Source organism: Aquarana catesbeiana, linkage group LG01 (genome assembly GCF_042186555.1).
Source record: "Aquarana catesbeiana isolate 2022-GZ linkage group LG01, ASM4218655v1, whole genome shotgun sequence".
NCBI classification, from domain to species: Eukaryota; Metazoa; Chordata; class Amphibia; order Anura; family Ranidae; genus Aquarana; species Aquarana catesbeiana.
In genome coordinates, this window is record NC_133324.1 from 62,113,765 (window position 1) to 62,130,340 (window position 16,576).

General features: G+C 46.5%; 1 protein-coding gene across 2 annotated transcripts in view; it reads left to right on the top strand.

Annotated features, from left to right (window-relative positions):
- The first annotated feature begins 367 nt into the window (after nucleotides 1-367).
- SMAD2 (SMAD family member 2) overlaps nucleotides 368-16,576 on the top strand; it is a 109,179-nt gene continuing 92,970 nt past the window's right edge. Inside the window, exon 1 of one of the 2 annotated variants that reach the window (XM_073619352.1) lies at nucleotides 368-714. The gene's annotated coding sequence lies outside the window, so the exon portion shown is untranslated. The remainder of the gene's footprint in view (nucleotides 715-16,576) is intronic. The other variant, XM_073619342.1, reaches the window with a different exon arrangement.

Here is a 16,576-nt window from a genome sequence, read left to right on the forward strand (position 1 = left end):
CCCGTTCCTCCCACGTCTACTGCCATGACGTCGCGCCGAAAGGGGGCGGACCCATCACAATTGACAGACAGACCAACCAATAGCCTTACACGGACTAGGACATCCACACCAATAGGTAAAACGAGAGCAAAGCAACGGGGAGGGGCCCCGAAGTTGACAGCCCGCTCGACAAATCAAATTCCCAGTTGAGTCTGCGAGCGAGAGAATAAAGTGCCTTGACGTAGGCTGGACAAAAAAAGAAGGCGGTGCCAGTGAAGATGGACAGCCGTCACGACCAATCATTTTTACACGTTGCGATTCACCAGCGAATCCGGTCAAAGTATCCAGATTGGCAGTTGCGCGGGCCAACCAGGCTCCCGGCTTGGTTCGTCTGCGCCAATCGGGCAGAGCGGCTGAGGCGGCGGGGCGGAGCTGCGGGCCGTGGCGAGGTTTGCGTGCGCGGCGGGGGTCTGTGAGGAGATTTGTGCGGCGGCGGTGAAGAACAATAATAATAAATAATAAGGAGGGGGAGAGATCGCCGCCCGGAGCCGGTGAGCGGGGTTCTCCCCACCCCCCCCAGGTGGAAGCGGGGTCTTCGTAGCGTCTTCTCCCCCCCTCCTCCGTCTCCTAGGCCTCTCCGGCCTGCAGAGGGGGAGAAAGGGTGACCGGAGGCCGCACCTCACAGAGAGATCCCCCTCCTCCCCGGGGACAGCGCCGGCTTCTTCCCTCATACAGGTAATCCAGGGGGACTACAGGTCCCAGCATGCTCTGGGGGAGGGGGGGGGCTCCCTGTACTGTCTGTGATAATAATCCCCCTCCCCCCCCGCCTGTGTTTACATTCTGCATCCCCTCCCCCACCCCTCACACTGCCAGGAGGCCTCAGATTGGATTACAGAGAGTCCCACCACATCCCCCCCATCACTTCCAATGCTGATTGTCAGCTCTTCTGCCCAGGACATTCCCACCACATCCCTCCCATCACTTCCACTAGTGATTGTCAGCTCTTCTGCCCAGGATGGTCCCACCACATCCCCCATCTCTTCCACTAGTGATTGTCAGCTCTTCTGCCCAGGATGGTCCCACCACATCCCCCATCTCTTCCACTAGTGATTGTCAGCTCTTCTGCCCAGGACATTCCCACCACATCCCCCATCACTTCCACAACTGATTGTCAGCTCTTCTGCCCAGGACATTCCCACCACATCCCCCCATCACTTCCACAACTGATTGTCAGCTCTTCTGCCCAGGACATTCCCACCACATCCCTCCCATCACTTCCACTAGTGATTGTCAGCTCTTCTGCCCAGGACATTCCCACCACATCCCTCCCATCACTTCCACTAGTGATTGTCAGCTCTTCTGCCCAGGAGAGTCCCACCACATCCCTCCCATCACTTCCAATGCTGATTGTCAGCTCTTCTGCCCAGGACATTCCCACCACATCCCCCATCTCTTCCACAACTGATTGTCAGCTCTTCTGCCCAGGACATTCCCACCACATCCCCCCATCACTTCCACTAGTGATTGTCAGCTCTTCTGCCCAGGACAGTCCCACCACATCCCCCATCACTTCCACTAGTGATTGTCAGCTCTTCTGCCCAGGACAGTCCCACCACATCCCCCATCACTTCCACTAGTGATTGTCAGCTCTTCTGCCCAGGACAGTCCCACCACATCCCCCATCACTTCCACAACTGATTGTCAGCTCTTCTGCCCAGGACATTCCCACCACATCCCCCCATCTCTTCTACTAGTGATTGTCAGCTCTTCTGCCCAGGAGGTTCCCACCTTCAGCCTATCAGATCCTGCATCCCTTTTACAGTACTCAGCATTCCTATGAGTAGATTGTCAGCTCTTCTTCTAAGGATAATCAGACCCTGCATCCCCATTTACATTACTCCTGTCTTCTAATAAGTAGATTGTCAGCTCCTCTGCCCAGAAAGGTGCCACTGTCATCCTATCAGATCCTGCATCCCTTCTTCACAACTCGGCTCCTCTGCCCAGGACAGTCCCACCACATCCCCCTCATCACTTCCACAACTGATTGTCAGCTCTTCTGCCCAGGACAGCCTCCCCCCCCCCCATCACTTCCACAACTGATTGTCAGCTCTTCTGCCCAGGACAGCCTCCCCCCCCCCCCATCACTTCCACAACTGATTGTCAGCTCTTCTGCCCAGGACAGTCCCACCACATCCTCCATCACTTCCACAACTGATTGTCAGCTCTTCTGCCCAGGACATTCCCACCACATCCCCCATCCCTTCCACAACTGATTGTCAGCTCTTCTGCCCAGGACATTCCCACCACATCCTCCATCCCTTCCACAACTGATTGTCAGCTCTTCTGCCCAGGACATTCCCACCACATCCCCCATCCCTTCCACAACTGATTGTGCATCTCTTATGCCCAGGAGAGTCCTACCATAATCCCATCGGATCCTGCATCCATTTTACAGTGCATAGCCTTCTTATGAGTAGATTGTCAGCTTTTCTGCCAAGTAGAGTCTCACCACCATAACCTCTACTACACACATTGTTCCTATGATTAGATTGTCAGCTTTTCTGCCCACAAGAGTCCCACCATCATCCCATCAGATTCTGTATCCTTTCTACAGCTTTTAGCCATCCTGAGGGTAGATTGTCAGCTCTTCTGCCCAGGAGGTTCCCACCCGATTCTGCATCACTTTTGCAGCACTCAATATTCCTGTGAGTAGATTGTCAGCTCTTCTGCCCAGGAGAGTCCCACCATTACCACATCGGATCCTCCATTGCTTGTACAGCACTCAGCTATCCCATGAGTAGATTATCGGCATTTTTGCCCAGGAAGGTTCCACCAGATCCTACATCTCTTCTACCACACTTAGTGTTCCTTTGAGTAGATTGTCAGCTCTTCTGCTCAGGAGAGTTCCCACCAGATCGTGCTTCCCTTCTTCAGCATTTCTATGTATAGATTGTCAGATCTTCTACCCAGGAGGTTCCCACCATCAGCCTTCCAAATCCTGCATCCCTTATACAGTACTCAGCATTCCTATGAGTAGATTGTCAGCTCTTCTTCTAAGGATAATCAGACCCTGCATCCCCATTTACAGTACTCCTGTCTTCTAATAAGTAGATTGTCAGCTCCTCTGCCCAGAAAGGTCCCACTGTCATCCTATCAGATCCTGCATCCTTTCTTTAAAACTCAGCTCTTCTGCCCAGGACAGTCCCATCACTTCCACAACTGATTGTCAGCTCTTCTGCCAGGACAGTCCCACCACATCTTCCATCACTTCCACAACTGATTGTCAGCTCTTCTGCCCAGGACAGTCCCACCACATCCTCCATCCCTTCCACAACTGATTGTCAGCTCTTCTGCCCAGGACAGTCCCACCACATCCTCCATCCCTTCCACAACTGATTGTCAGCTCTTCTGCCCAGGACAGTCCCACCACATCCTCCATCCCTTCCACAACTGATTGTCAGCTCTTCTGCCCAGGACAGTCCCACCACATCCTCCATCCCTTCCACAACTGATTGTGCATCTCTTCTGCCCAGGACAGTCCCACCACATCCTCCATCCCTTCCACAACTGATTGTCAGCTCTTCTGCCCAGGACAGTCCCACCATATCCTCCATCCCTTCCACAACTGATTGTCAGCTCTTCTGCCCAGGACAGTCCCACCGCATCCTCCATCCCTTCCACAACTGATTGTGCATCTCTTCTGCCCAGGATGGTCCCATCACTTCCACAACTGATTGTCAGCTCTTCTGCCCAGGACAGTCCCATCACTTCCACAACTGATTGTCAGCTCTTCTGCCAGGACAGTCCCACCACATCCTCCATCCCTTCCACGACTGATTGTCAGCTCTTCTGCACTGAACCATCTTGGACTAGATGTAGATTAGCTTCTCGGCCCAGTAGGGTCCCACTATAATCTCATCACTGGGTACATCCCGCATCTCTTCTGCAGAGCGGAGTTCTTCTGACTAGGTATAAATTATTAGCTCTTCTGCCCAGGAGTTCCCAATAATGGCATGCCTCTTTGTTCATTTCTGCCTGACCCCAGCTAGTCACTAAGCTCTCCTGACTAGATCTAGATTGCTATCTCTAGAGCCCAGGAGGGTTATTTCATCAGCTATCTTAAGTATCTCCTACGCAGCAACAAGCTCTCCTAACCAGATCTAGATTGTAAGTTCTGCAGCCTAAGATGGTGCCCAGTAACAACCCACATACTGCAATAGTTCACCCCCAGTTATGCTGGCCATTGACATATATACATTGCGAATGAATGAATCTCCCCCCCCCCCCTCCCTTTGTGCCTATAGGATTATGACAGCTGGCCCCACTGGCTGCCAAAGCACCCAAACAGCGGCTGCATCTGATTGGATGCAGCTGCTTTTCAACTGTCAGTTTTCCACCAGGCTACTTCGATTTTTCAATTGAGGGATGATGGGCGAGAGGTCAAATGTGTAGAGTGTATGGGCAGCTTTAGATTGCTTTGCTCCCTTTACTAGATGTTGATTGTAAGCTCTTTAGCTTAGGAGAGTTCTGTATAGTCCCTCCTTATTGTTTCCCACAGATAGTCACTGAGCTCTCCCGGCTAGATCTAGAGTTCTTCAGCCTAAGAGGACCTCAAATCCCATCTAATACTTAAAATTTTTATTTTCACACCTGCAGCTAGACTCGCTGAGCTCTCCTGACTTTGTATAGAATGGAAGCTCTTCAGGCAACATAACTCCCTCTTCTCCTCACCTTAATTCCTGCATCCTCTCCTTCTCCAACTTGGGTTTCTGAGCCTTCCTAACGTGAGTTAGGTTGCAGGCTTCTCAACCAAAAAGGGCTTCATAATCCTCCCCCGAAATGTTTACATTCAGCATCCCTTCCCTGGGCCACAGTCGCTGTGCTTTTTCCAATGTGGTCCATAGTCGCTTAGCTCTCCTGACTTTGTATAGATTGTAAGCTCTTCAGCCGACAGGGTCCAACATAACTCCCTTTTCTCTTCGCCTTAATTCCTGCATCCTCTCCTTCTCCAACTTGGGTTTCTGAGCCTTCCTAACATGATCTAGGTTGCAAGCTTCTCAACCAAAAAGGGCTTCATAATCCTCCCCTGAAATGTTTACATTCAGCATCCCTTCCCCTCTCCACAGTCGCTATGCTTTTTCCAATGTGGTCCAGAGTCGCTGAGCTCTCCTGACTTTGTAAGTTCTTCAGCCGACAGGGTCCAACATAACCCCCCTTACTTCCCTGCATCTCCCCTTCTCCAACCTGGGGGTTTTCTGAGCTGAAAAGGGGCTCCATAATCCTCCCCTGTAATGTTTACATTCAGCACCTCGTCAATGTTGCACTGAGCTGTTTCCAAAAGATCGAGATTGCAAGCTCTTTCGCCCAACATGCTTTCATAACTCCTCATCCCACCACTGTTTACATCTTGCATAATCCCCCCCCCCCCCCCCAGCTTCAACTATGTCTGTATCGGCATAGCCTCTTCTCCAGGTTTTCTTCTTTGGTCATCTGACTCTCACACAAATACATTTTTTTTTGTTTTGCTTGTTCCCTTCCCACTAGCTGGATGTGATGACCATGCATTTGCCTTTTTCTTAAACATCCTCCAGCTTTGAGTCTTTTCTGATTTTTTTATTTTTTTATTTTTTTTTTTTTTACAGAATTTACACAGCCAGGTCTAGATTACAAGCTCTTCTGCCAAGCGTTCTCTATCTGTGTGTAGGCTGATGGTCAATGCAGATAATGTACAAATGTGTTTTGGTATTATTTTGCATGACCTTTCGCTCGGCTCTAGATTGAATGCTCTGGGGGGGGTCTCACTTTACCGCTGCCCGTCTGCAATGTGATGATAATCCCTTCTGTGCTCCAGTTACACTTCTGTATGCTTAGCTTTCAGATACCGAATCTTCCTTGGTTTCACTTGATTGCAAGCTCTTAAACCTAGGAGCTGCCTTTTACTGTTTTTTTTTTTTTTTTTTTTTCTTTTTTATTCTTTGTTTGTTTTCTTTTTGAGATCTGTTGATTCCAAATGTTTAACAAGTCAGGGAGTTGCATAATGCTTTGTGCTCTTATTGTGTCATGGGGACTTACCTGCAGATGACCTCCCTGATGTTTGTTTTTAGGAAATATCTGTGATATGTAAAAGGTAATGACGTCCCCAAAACTTTACATTTCCTGTCAGTGTCATATATGTCAGTTGAGTGATTTATTGTCCTAATGTGTTGATAATACTGTGGTTGCTAACAGTACAATGTGACTTTCAGAGCATGTCCGTAGTTTTTGCATTCTCTGTTTTCATCTCCTTCAGTATTGGTGCTCTTCTATATGGCTATCATGGCTTAGAATGCTGCGAATAATATAGATGTTGCCATTTGTGGTTCTCTTTCTAAAAAATGTTGGTTACCTAGATATCATTCTAATCCAATGGCTTCAGTACTTTGAGACACCCTCAACCCTGAAATTATCATATTGATCGGGAAGGGTTAGAACACGTCATCTATGTGTTTATGTATATACTGTGTGTGTGTTAGTGGTGCACTGAAGCCGAAAATTCAGGATGCACTTGGCTATAAAGAAAAAACCCAAAATGGACAGTTTAAACATTTTACTTTTATAAAATTTAATGTGGCCTGCATTTTTTTTTTTTTTTTTTTTTTTGCATTAAAGTCAATGGGATGCGTTTTTTTTCTTTTTCTTTTTCTTTTTTCTTTTTTCTTTTTTCTTCTTCTTCTTTTTTCTTTTTTCTTTTTTCTTTTTCTTTTTCTTTTTTCTTTTTTCTTTTTTCTTCTTCTTTTTTCTTCTTTTTTCTTTTTTCTTTTTTCTTTTTTCTTCTTTCTTCTTCTTTTTTTTCTTTTTTCTTTTTTTTCTTTTTTCTTTTTTCTTTTTTCTTTTTTTTTCTTTTTTTTTCTTTTTTTTTCTTTTTTTTTCTTTCTTCTTTTTTCTTTTTTCTTTTTTCTTTTTTCTTTTTTCTTTTTTCTTTTTTCTTTTTTCTTTTTTCTTTTTTTCTTTTTAAATCAATGGTACACAGCATGCCCTTATCGGCTCTGTTTTTCTATCGGCAAAACACCAGAAAGCCTATTTTTGGCGCATCCATAGTGTGTGTGTGTGTGTGTGTATTGCCTTAAATAAGTATTCATACTCCTTGAAATTTTCCACATTTTATCATGTTACAACCAAAAACATAAATGTATTTTATTGGGATTTTAGGTGATAGACCAACACAAAGTGGCTCATAATTGTCGAAGGCAAATGATTAAAGGTGTTTGTTTGTTTTTTGTTTTTATTTATTTTATTTTTATTTTTTTACAAATCTGTGAAAAGTGTGGCGTGCATTTGTGTTCAGCCCCCTTTACTCTGATACCCCTAACTAAAATCTAGTGGAACCAATTGCCTTCCGAAGTCACCTAATTAGTAAATTGAGTCCACCTGTGTGTAATTTAATCTCAGTATAAATACAGCTGTTCTGTGAAGCCATTAGAGGTTTGTTAGAGAACCTTTTAGTGAACAAACAGCATCATGAAGGCCAAGGAACACACCAGTGAGGTCAGGGATAATGTTGTGGAGAAGTTTAAAACCGGGTTAGATTATAAAAAAAAAAAATCCCAACCTTTGAACATCTCATGGAGCACTGTTCAATCCATCATCTGAAAATGGAAAGAGTATGGCACAACTGCAAACCTACCAAGACATGGCCGTCCACCTAAACTGACAGGCCGGGCAAGAAGAGCATTCATCAGAGAAGCAACCAAGAGGCCCATGGTAACTCTGGAGGAGCTGCAGAGATCCACAGCTCAGGTGGGAGAATCTGTCCACAGGACAACTATTAGTCGTGCACTCCACATATCTGTCCTTTATTGAAGAATGGCAAGAAGAAAGTCATTGTTGAAAGAAAGTCATAAGAAGTCCTGTTTGCAAGAAGCCATGTGGGGGACACAGCAAAATTGTGAAAGAAGGTGCTCTGGTCAGATGAGACCAAAATTTGAACTTTTTGGCCTAAAAGCAAAACGCTATGTGTGGCGGAAAACTAACACTGCACATCACCCTGAACACACCATCCCCACTGTGAAACATGGTGGTGGCAGCATCCTGTTGCGGGTTTGTTTTTCTTCAGCAGGGACAGGGAAGCTGGTCAGAGTTGATGGGAAGATGGATGGAGCCAAATACAGGGCAATCTTAGAAGAAAACCTGTTAGTCTGCAAAAGACTTGAGACTGGGATGGAGGTTCACCTTCCAGCAGGACAACGACCCTAAACATACAGCCAGAGCTACAATGGAATGATTTAGATCAAATTATATTAGAATGGCCCAGTTAAAGTCCAGACCTAATTCCATTTGAGAATCTGTGGCAAGACATGAAAATTTCTGTTCACAGACGCTCTCCATCCAATCTGACAGAACTTGAGCTATTTTGCAAAGCAGAATGGGCAAAAATGTCCCTCTCTAGATGTGCAAAGCTGGTAGAGACATCCCCAAAAAGACTTGCAGCTGTAATTGCAGTGAAAGGAGGTTCTACAAAGTATTGACTCCGGGGGGGGCTATACAAATGTACCCCACACTTTTCACATATTTATTTGTAAAAGATGTTGAAAACCATTTATTAACTTTGTGTTGGTCTATCACTTAAAATCCCAATAAATTTGAATTTATGTTTTTGGTTGTAACATGACAAAATGTGGAAAATTTTCAAGGGGTATGAATACTTTTTCAAGGCACTGTATACAGTATATACACTATATTACCAAAAGTATTGGGACATCTGCCTTTACACACACATGACTTTTAATGGCGTCTTAGTCCGTAGGGTTCAATATTGAGTTGGCCCAGCTATAACAGCTTCAACTCTTCTGGGAAGGCTGTCCACAAGGTTTAGGAGTGTGTCTATGGGAATGTTTGACCATTCTTCCAGAAGCGCATTCCAGAGGTTAGGGACTGATGTTGGACAAGAAGGCCTGGCTCGCAGTCTCCGCTCTAATTCATCCCAAAGGTGTTCTATCGGGTTGAGGTCAGGTCTCTGTGCAGGCTAGTCAAGTTCCTCCAAACTCGCTCATCCATGTCTCATCCAGGCTACTTTCACACCGAGGTCGCGTTGACGGAAAGCACCGCTCGTTTTTAGCGGCGCTTTATTGTTTTAGGGCGTGGAGGGTTAAAACCGCCCGCGTTGCAGCACTTCCGAAGCGCTGCCCATGCATTCCAATGTGCGGTTTAGGAACGCTGTATACAGGTGCTATTTCTAGCGCTAAAACCGCTTTCAGTGTGAAAGCAGCCTAAGGGTAAAACAAATGTTTAATACCCGCGCACAATTTTGCAGCTTTGACATGTGCTAGTAAAACCGTAGATATCATCACAACTACTTTGACCCTAACTACCTGGACCCTGTTCCTTCCCGAATACTACGGTCACCATCTGACTCCTACACTCCTTAACTTACATCTTCAACCTCTCAGTCTCTACTGGCATCTTCCCCCAACCCTCTAAAACATGCGCTAGTCACTCCCATACCAAAAAAGGCCTCAGACCCCACCAATCTTAACAAATTAAGACCCATCTCTTTACTCCCTTTTGCCTCCAAACTCCTTGAACATCTAGTCTACAACCGACTGAGCGACCACCTCATTGAGAATAACCTTCTTGATCCCCTTCAGTCTGGATTTCGCCTCTAAACACTCCACAGAAACTGCTCTCCTAAAACTCACAAACGTCTTACTAACAGCCAAAACCAATGGTCATTATTCCGTAATTTTACTCTTGGACCTCTCCGCTGCCTTTGATACAGTTGATCACCCCCCCCCCCCCCCCTCCTCAGAAAACTCAATTTGCTTGGTCTCCATGGCTGTGCTCTCCGTTGGTTCGAATCTCATCTATCTCATCGTACCTTCAGTGTCACTTACAACTACACCTCCTCTTCTACAACTCCTCTTACCGTTGGGGTCCCCCAAGGTTCTGTCCTTGGACCTCCTACTATTCTCGATCTACATATCCTCCCTGGGTCAGCTGATAGCCTCCCATGGCTTCCACTACCATTTATATGCTGATGAAATCCAAATCTATCTCTCTACCCCTCAGCTCACCCCATCAATCTCCTCACACATCACTGATCTACTAACAGACATATCAGCCTGGATGTCACATCACTTCCTCAAACTGAATCTAAAACTGAGCTCTTAATATTTCCTCCCCCACGTGCCCCCCTCCCCTGACTTCTCTGTCAAGATCAATGGCACATCTATCAGTCCATCTCCACATGCCAGGGTGCTAGGGGTAACCTTAGACTCTGAACTGTCCTTTCAGGCCCACAACCAATCCCTGTCCAAATCATGCCGCCTCAACCTCCGCAACATCTCCAGAATACGCCCCTTTTTAACTAATGACACCACCAAGCTTCTAATTCAATCCCTGGTCATCTCTCGCCTCGACTACTGCAACTCCCCCCTCTCAGGATTACCTTTACATAGACTATCCCCCCTTCAGTCCATCATGAATGCCGCTGCAAGACTCATCCACCTTACCAACCGTTCAGTGTCCTCCACCCCTCTCTGCCAATCCCTGCACTGGATTCCACTCACCCAATGAATAAAATTCAAAGTACTAACAATAATTTACAAAGCCATCCATAACTCTGCCCCCAGCTACATCACTAACCTAGTCGCAAAATACCAACCAAGTCGCTCTCTTTGGTCCTCCCAAGACCTCCTGCTCTCTAGCTCCCTTGTCACCTCCTCCCATACTCGCCTCCAGAGCTTCTCCCATCCTTTGGAACTTCCTACCCCAATCTGTCCGACTGTCCCCCAAACTATCCATCTTTAGGCGATCCCTGAAAACCCTTCTCTTTAAAGAAGCTTATCCTGCTTCTAACTAACACACTGTTTTACTTCCACCATCAGCTCATCCCCCCACAGCTATTACCTTTTGTATCAATTGAACCTTCCTTTTTAGATTGTAAGCTCTAATGAGCGGGGCCCTCTGATTCCTCTTGTACCAAATTGTTATGTGACTGTAATGTCTTCCCTCATGTTGTAAAGCGCTGCGCAAACTGTTGGTGCTGTATAAATCCTGTATAATAATAATGATAATACTTTGTGCATCCAGGTGGATTATACCTTTTCAGGACAAATTAGGCTTTCATTTGGTTTTGATGGTAATTGATATCTCCTGATTTATTTATTTATCAAAGGAAACTGGTCCAGAATAGTAAAAAAAAAAAATAGCTTTTTTTTTCTTCTTCTTCTTACTACTATAACCTACCACCAAAAAAACTGTGATCATCGGGAGCAGGAGAATTTAATTTTGGTAGTCCTTTGGAGGTAAATTATGGTAATGGCAAGAACTTTACAGCTACTGTTTTTTTTTTTTGTTTTGGGCCAGTTTTCCTTGTGATAATGATTTAAAAGAAATCCGGAGATATCCGTTACCATTTACCACGAAATGAATGCACAATTTGTCCTGAAAAGAACCAGGTTTAATCCACCTGGATGCACAAAGTAGTTGTGGTGATATGTACTGTTTTTTACTAATGCATGTCAAAGTTGCAAAATTGTGCTTGGGCAGTAACATTTGTTTTACCCCTCGAGGGGGAAGGGGTTAAACACCAAAAGTGCATCAAACACTGATCTGTGTGAAAGGGCACTTTGGCTGTTTTGTAGAAGGACTTCCTGAGGCTAGATTGCGAGCTCTGCAGTCTATTGGGGCCCCGTAGATTTATTGCAGGCATTGTGTGCATTGTGTATATCGCTGGTTAGTGAGGAGAGATGGGCAGCCCAAACACCCTCTGCAGTGTTTACATCCCCCCCCCCCCCCTCCCCTCCCCCTGCTCCTGGGCTGGGGAACTTATTGGCAGTAAATGATCTAGTCTCAATCAATGTGTCTGTACTACTTGTTCTCTAAATGATTTTTTTTTTTTATAATGAGAATGAAGCTTGTGTCTCCAGGGTGACCACTCCGGTGAATTTACTGTTTAACCACTCGAGCCCCGGAAGGATTTACCCACTTCCCGACCAGGCCAGTTTTTGCGATACGGCGCTGCATTACTTTGACAATTGCGCAGTCGTTTGCCGCTGTACCCAAATAAAATTTATGTCCCCCCCCCCCCCACAAATAGAGCTTTCTTGGTATTTGGTCATCTCTGCAGTTTTTCTTATTTTTTTTTTTTGCTATAAACCAAAAAAGACAGACAATTAAAAAAAAAACAAAAAAAAAAAACATTTTTTTTACTTTTCTGCTATAAAAACATACCCAATTAAAAAAAATCTTATTTCTTCATCAATTTAGGCAAATATGTATTCTGCTACATATTTTTGGTAAAAACAAAAAACCCAATAAGTGTATATTGATTGGTTTGCGCAAAAGTTATAGTGTCTACAAACTATGGGATAGATTTATGGCTATTATTATTATTATTATTATTATTTATTTTTATTTGTTTTTTTTTTTTGTTTTTTTTGTTTTTTCTTTTTGTGGGATTCCGGCAGACAGATCGGACACACATTTTTGGGAACCAGTGACATTATTACAGCGATCAGTGCTAAAAATATGCACTGTTACTGTACTAATGACACTGGCTGGGCAGGGGCAATCAAAGGGTTAACCTGTGTTCCCCCAGTATGTTTACTAACTGTATGGGGGATGGGCTGCCTGGGACAACACACAGATCTGTCTTCCTGCATAGCAGAAGTAAAAAGTTGTTCCTCAAAGGGTGGGACTTTAAACAGGCCCTACACAGTGATTCAAATATAAAAGTACAAGTTTTATTGAAAACATGAATTACAAATGAGAACAAGGGGATAAAATCAAACGCATGATAATGAGAATAGCATGAAACCAGCTACTGGATGGCCTAAATTGACAGGAGGACAGGAAGAGTCCAATGGGTTTCAACATATAAAATGAAAGTCTTCTTCAGGGGCAAGAGGCCAATGAATTCCAATGATGTAGCCTTAACCTATAATTGTACAATACACACAATCATGAACATGAACAGAGTACCGAAAAATTCATACAATGATCACGTATAAACAAAATATTCAAAAACAAAGAAAAGATACAAAGAATAAGAGCTAAACATACTGACCCCATGTGTTAGTGATTCACCCAGAAGAGATCATAACTCTGGGTGAATCGCTAACACATGGGGGGGTCAGTATGTTCAGCTCTTACTACTTTTTATCTTGATCTTTTCTTTTTGTTTATACGTGATCATTGTATGAATTTTTCGGTATGCTCTTCATGATTGTGTGCATTTTACAATTATAGATTAAGGCTACGTCATTGGAATTCATTGGCCTATTGCCCCTGAAGAAGACTTTCATTTTATATGTTGAAACGCTTTGGGCTCTTCCTGTCAGTCAATTCAGGCCATCCAGTATCTGGTTTCATGCTATTCTCATTATCATGTGTTTGATTTTATCCCTTCTCATTTGTAATCCATGTTTCAATAAATTTTGTACTTTTATATTTTGAGTCACTGTATATAGCCTGTTTAACCGCTTGCCCGCCCACTGACGTTTTGGGTGGTCGTCATATGACAGCTCCCCGGAACGACCGCTCTCGCACGCCCCCAGGGGCGCCCTGATTACATTTTAAGTGCCCACCAGTGCCAGTAATCGGTGCCCACAAGTGCCAGCAATCGGTGCCCATTAGTGATGCCAGTCACTGCTATCAGTGCTTCCCATCAATGCCGCCTCGTCTGTGCCCCTCACTGGCGCCTCGTCTGTGCCCCTCACTGGCGCCTCGTCTGTGCCCCTCACTGGCGCCTCGTCTGTGCCCCTCACTGGCGCCTCGTCTGTGCCCCTCACTGGCGCCTCGTCTGTGCCCCTCACTGGCGCCTCGTCTGTGCCCCTCACTGGCGCCTCGTCTGTGCCCCTCACTGGCGCCTCGTCTGTGCCCCTCACTGGCGCCTCGTCTGTGCCCCTCACTGGCGCCTCGTCTGTGCCCCTCACTGGCGCCTCGTCTGTGCCCCTCACTGGCGCCTCGTCTGTGCCCCTCACTGGCGCCTCGTCTGTGCCCCTCACTGGCGCCTCGTCTGTGCCCCTCACTGGCGCCTCGTCTGTGCCCCTCACTGGCGCCTCGTCTGTGCCCCTCACTGGCGCCTCGTCTGTGCCCCTCACTGGCGCCTCGTCTGTGCCCCTCACTGGCGCCTCGTCTGTGCCCCTCACTGGCGCCTCGTCTGTGCCCCTCACTGGCGCCTCGTCTGTGCCCCTCACTGGCGCCTCGTCTGTGCCCCTCACTGGCGCCTCGTCTGTGCCCCTCACTGGCGCCTCGTCTGTGCCCCTCACTGGCGCCTCGTCTGTGCCCCTCACTGGCGCCTCGTCTGTGCCCCTCACTGGCGCCTCGTCTGTGCCCCTCACTGGCGCCTCGTCTGTGCCCCTCACTGGCGCCTCGTCTGTGCCCCTCACTGGCGCCTCGTCTGTGCCCCTCACTGGCGCCTCGTCTGTGCCCCTCACTGGCGCCTCGTCTGTGCCCCTCACTGGCGCCTCGTCTGTGCCCCTCACTGGCGCCTCGTCTGTGCCCCTCACTGGCGCCTCGTCTGTGCCCCTCACTGGCGCCTCGTCTGTGCCCCTCAGTGAAGGAGAAAAATTGCTTACTTACAAAATTTACTGACAGAAACTAAAACTTTTTTTCCTTTAAAAAAAAAAATTGAAAAAACAAAAAAAACCCCCAGGAGTGATTAAATACCACCAAAAGAAAGCTCTATTTGTGTGAAGAAAATGATAACAATTTCACACGGGTACAGTGTTGTATGACCGCGCAATTGTCATTCAAAGTGTGACAGCGCTGAAAGCTGAACAATGGCCTGGGCAGGAAGGGGGTGTAAGTGCCCAGTATTGAGGTGGTTAAAGTCCCACCCTTTGAAGTAACCTCTTTTCACTCTATGTACAAGGGAGGTGGACCATAACCAGTTCATCCAGCTAGTTGGGCAAAATCCTTTCCTGCATAGCAGAAAGACAGGATCTCTGTATGATCTATCAGAATGGAGATGTGCCTTGTTTCATATAGGCAGATCCCCCGTTGTGTCAATGCAGGAAACGATCTTGGGTGGCTGGTGGACATAGTTGGCCGGACCCGCTAATTGGCTCCCCCCCCCCCCCCGCTGGCCAGTGGGCGCTCACACCCACAGAATGCAGTGTAGGAGCCCGATGTCCAGCTACAGCGATTCGCACAGCCGAGCCAACCTGTCGCAGTATAACACTGGCGGCTGGTCAGCAAGTGGTTACATTTGTATTTTGGGGTTTGTGGCTTTTATTTTATTTTTGGGGTGCTTTGTTACCAGGGGCTTCACAGATCATAGCAAACCAATGCTGCTAAAACAAACTTACAGCTACGAACTAATCTACTCAAGCCTTTTCTGTGATCAGAACGCCGCTGTGGCGGCGGTTTGCGGGTGGATTTAACCCCTTTTCGGCCACTAGCGGGTAGAGCTGCTCGTATATAAGATCGCGATCTTGATTCAAACCCCCCCCGCGTGAGACGCAAATGGCGACGATATCGGAACTGACGTCAGTCAGCATAGTGCATGGCCTGGACTGCGCAAGTGCAGTCAACACACCGCCGCTCGCTCCCAATGCTCGGGGCTGGTTATTCATTTAATACAGCAAGGGGCGGACGCTTTTCTCAAAGGGGCGGATGTATCCACCCATCATAATATCCAGCCCCGAGCATCGCGTTGATATGTTCAATGAATAATCATACATTCGCCCCTTTGAGAAAAGCATGCGCCTCTTGCTGTCTTTATAACCATACATACATATATCTCCCCCCCCTTGAAAAAAGCATCTGCCCCTTGCTGTATTAAATGAATAACCAGCCCCGAGCATCGGGCGCGAGCGGCGTGTTGATTGCACATGCGCCGTCTACAGCTGATTTTTTTTTTTTTTTTCTTTTTTTAAATGTAACCATTTTAAAGAATCATGATCTGTATTCTAAGCAAAAGAATCGAGATTCTCATTTTTCCCAGAATCGTGCAGCTCTACTAGCGGGGGGTTAAAACCGCCCTGCTAACGGCTGAATAACGCGGCTAAAACAACGGTAAAGCGGCGCTAAAAATATCGCCACTTTAAAACTGACGCCCTAGGCGGCACAGTGTGAAAGGGCTCCTAATGTTTTTGTGATGACATGACTGTTTGCATAGAACAGCCTGTGTTAGGGCTCATAATATACATTCTACCAGTGCCCATCGGGTGCAGCCTGCCAGTGCCAGGTAATGCGATGTCACACGCTGTGTGTGTCAAAGCTGGATCTGAGTCGCCGTGCAGCCGCTGTAATGATGTCCCGCCTCCTATGACACACGGCACAATGATTCTTGGCATTGGATCAGTGTGCCGTCTATCACAAGAGGCAGTCTAGGAGGCGGGACATCGTTACAGTGGCTGCACAGCGACCTTTTTTGGCTCCATTTTCGGGTCTTTTTTTTTTTTTTTTTTCCTTAAGTGGGACCCTCACTCGATTATAAGCCGGGGGGAGGGTGGTTCAGCATAAAAAAATGTGCTGAAAAACTCGACTTATACTCGGGTATATACAGTAATTGATTTCATCTAACCCCTTTTTAAAAGGTGTCACAGTCCCTAATAAAAGAAATAATAATATATCCTCGGGGTAGATGGCAGATCTGTATAAAATGCAGCAG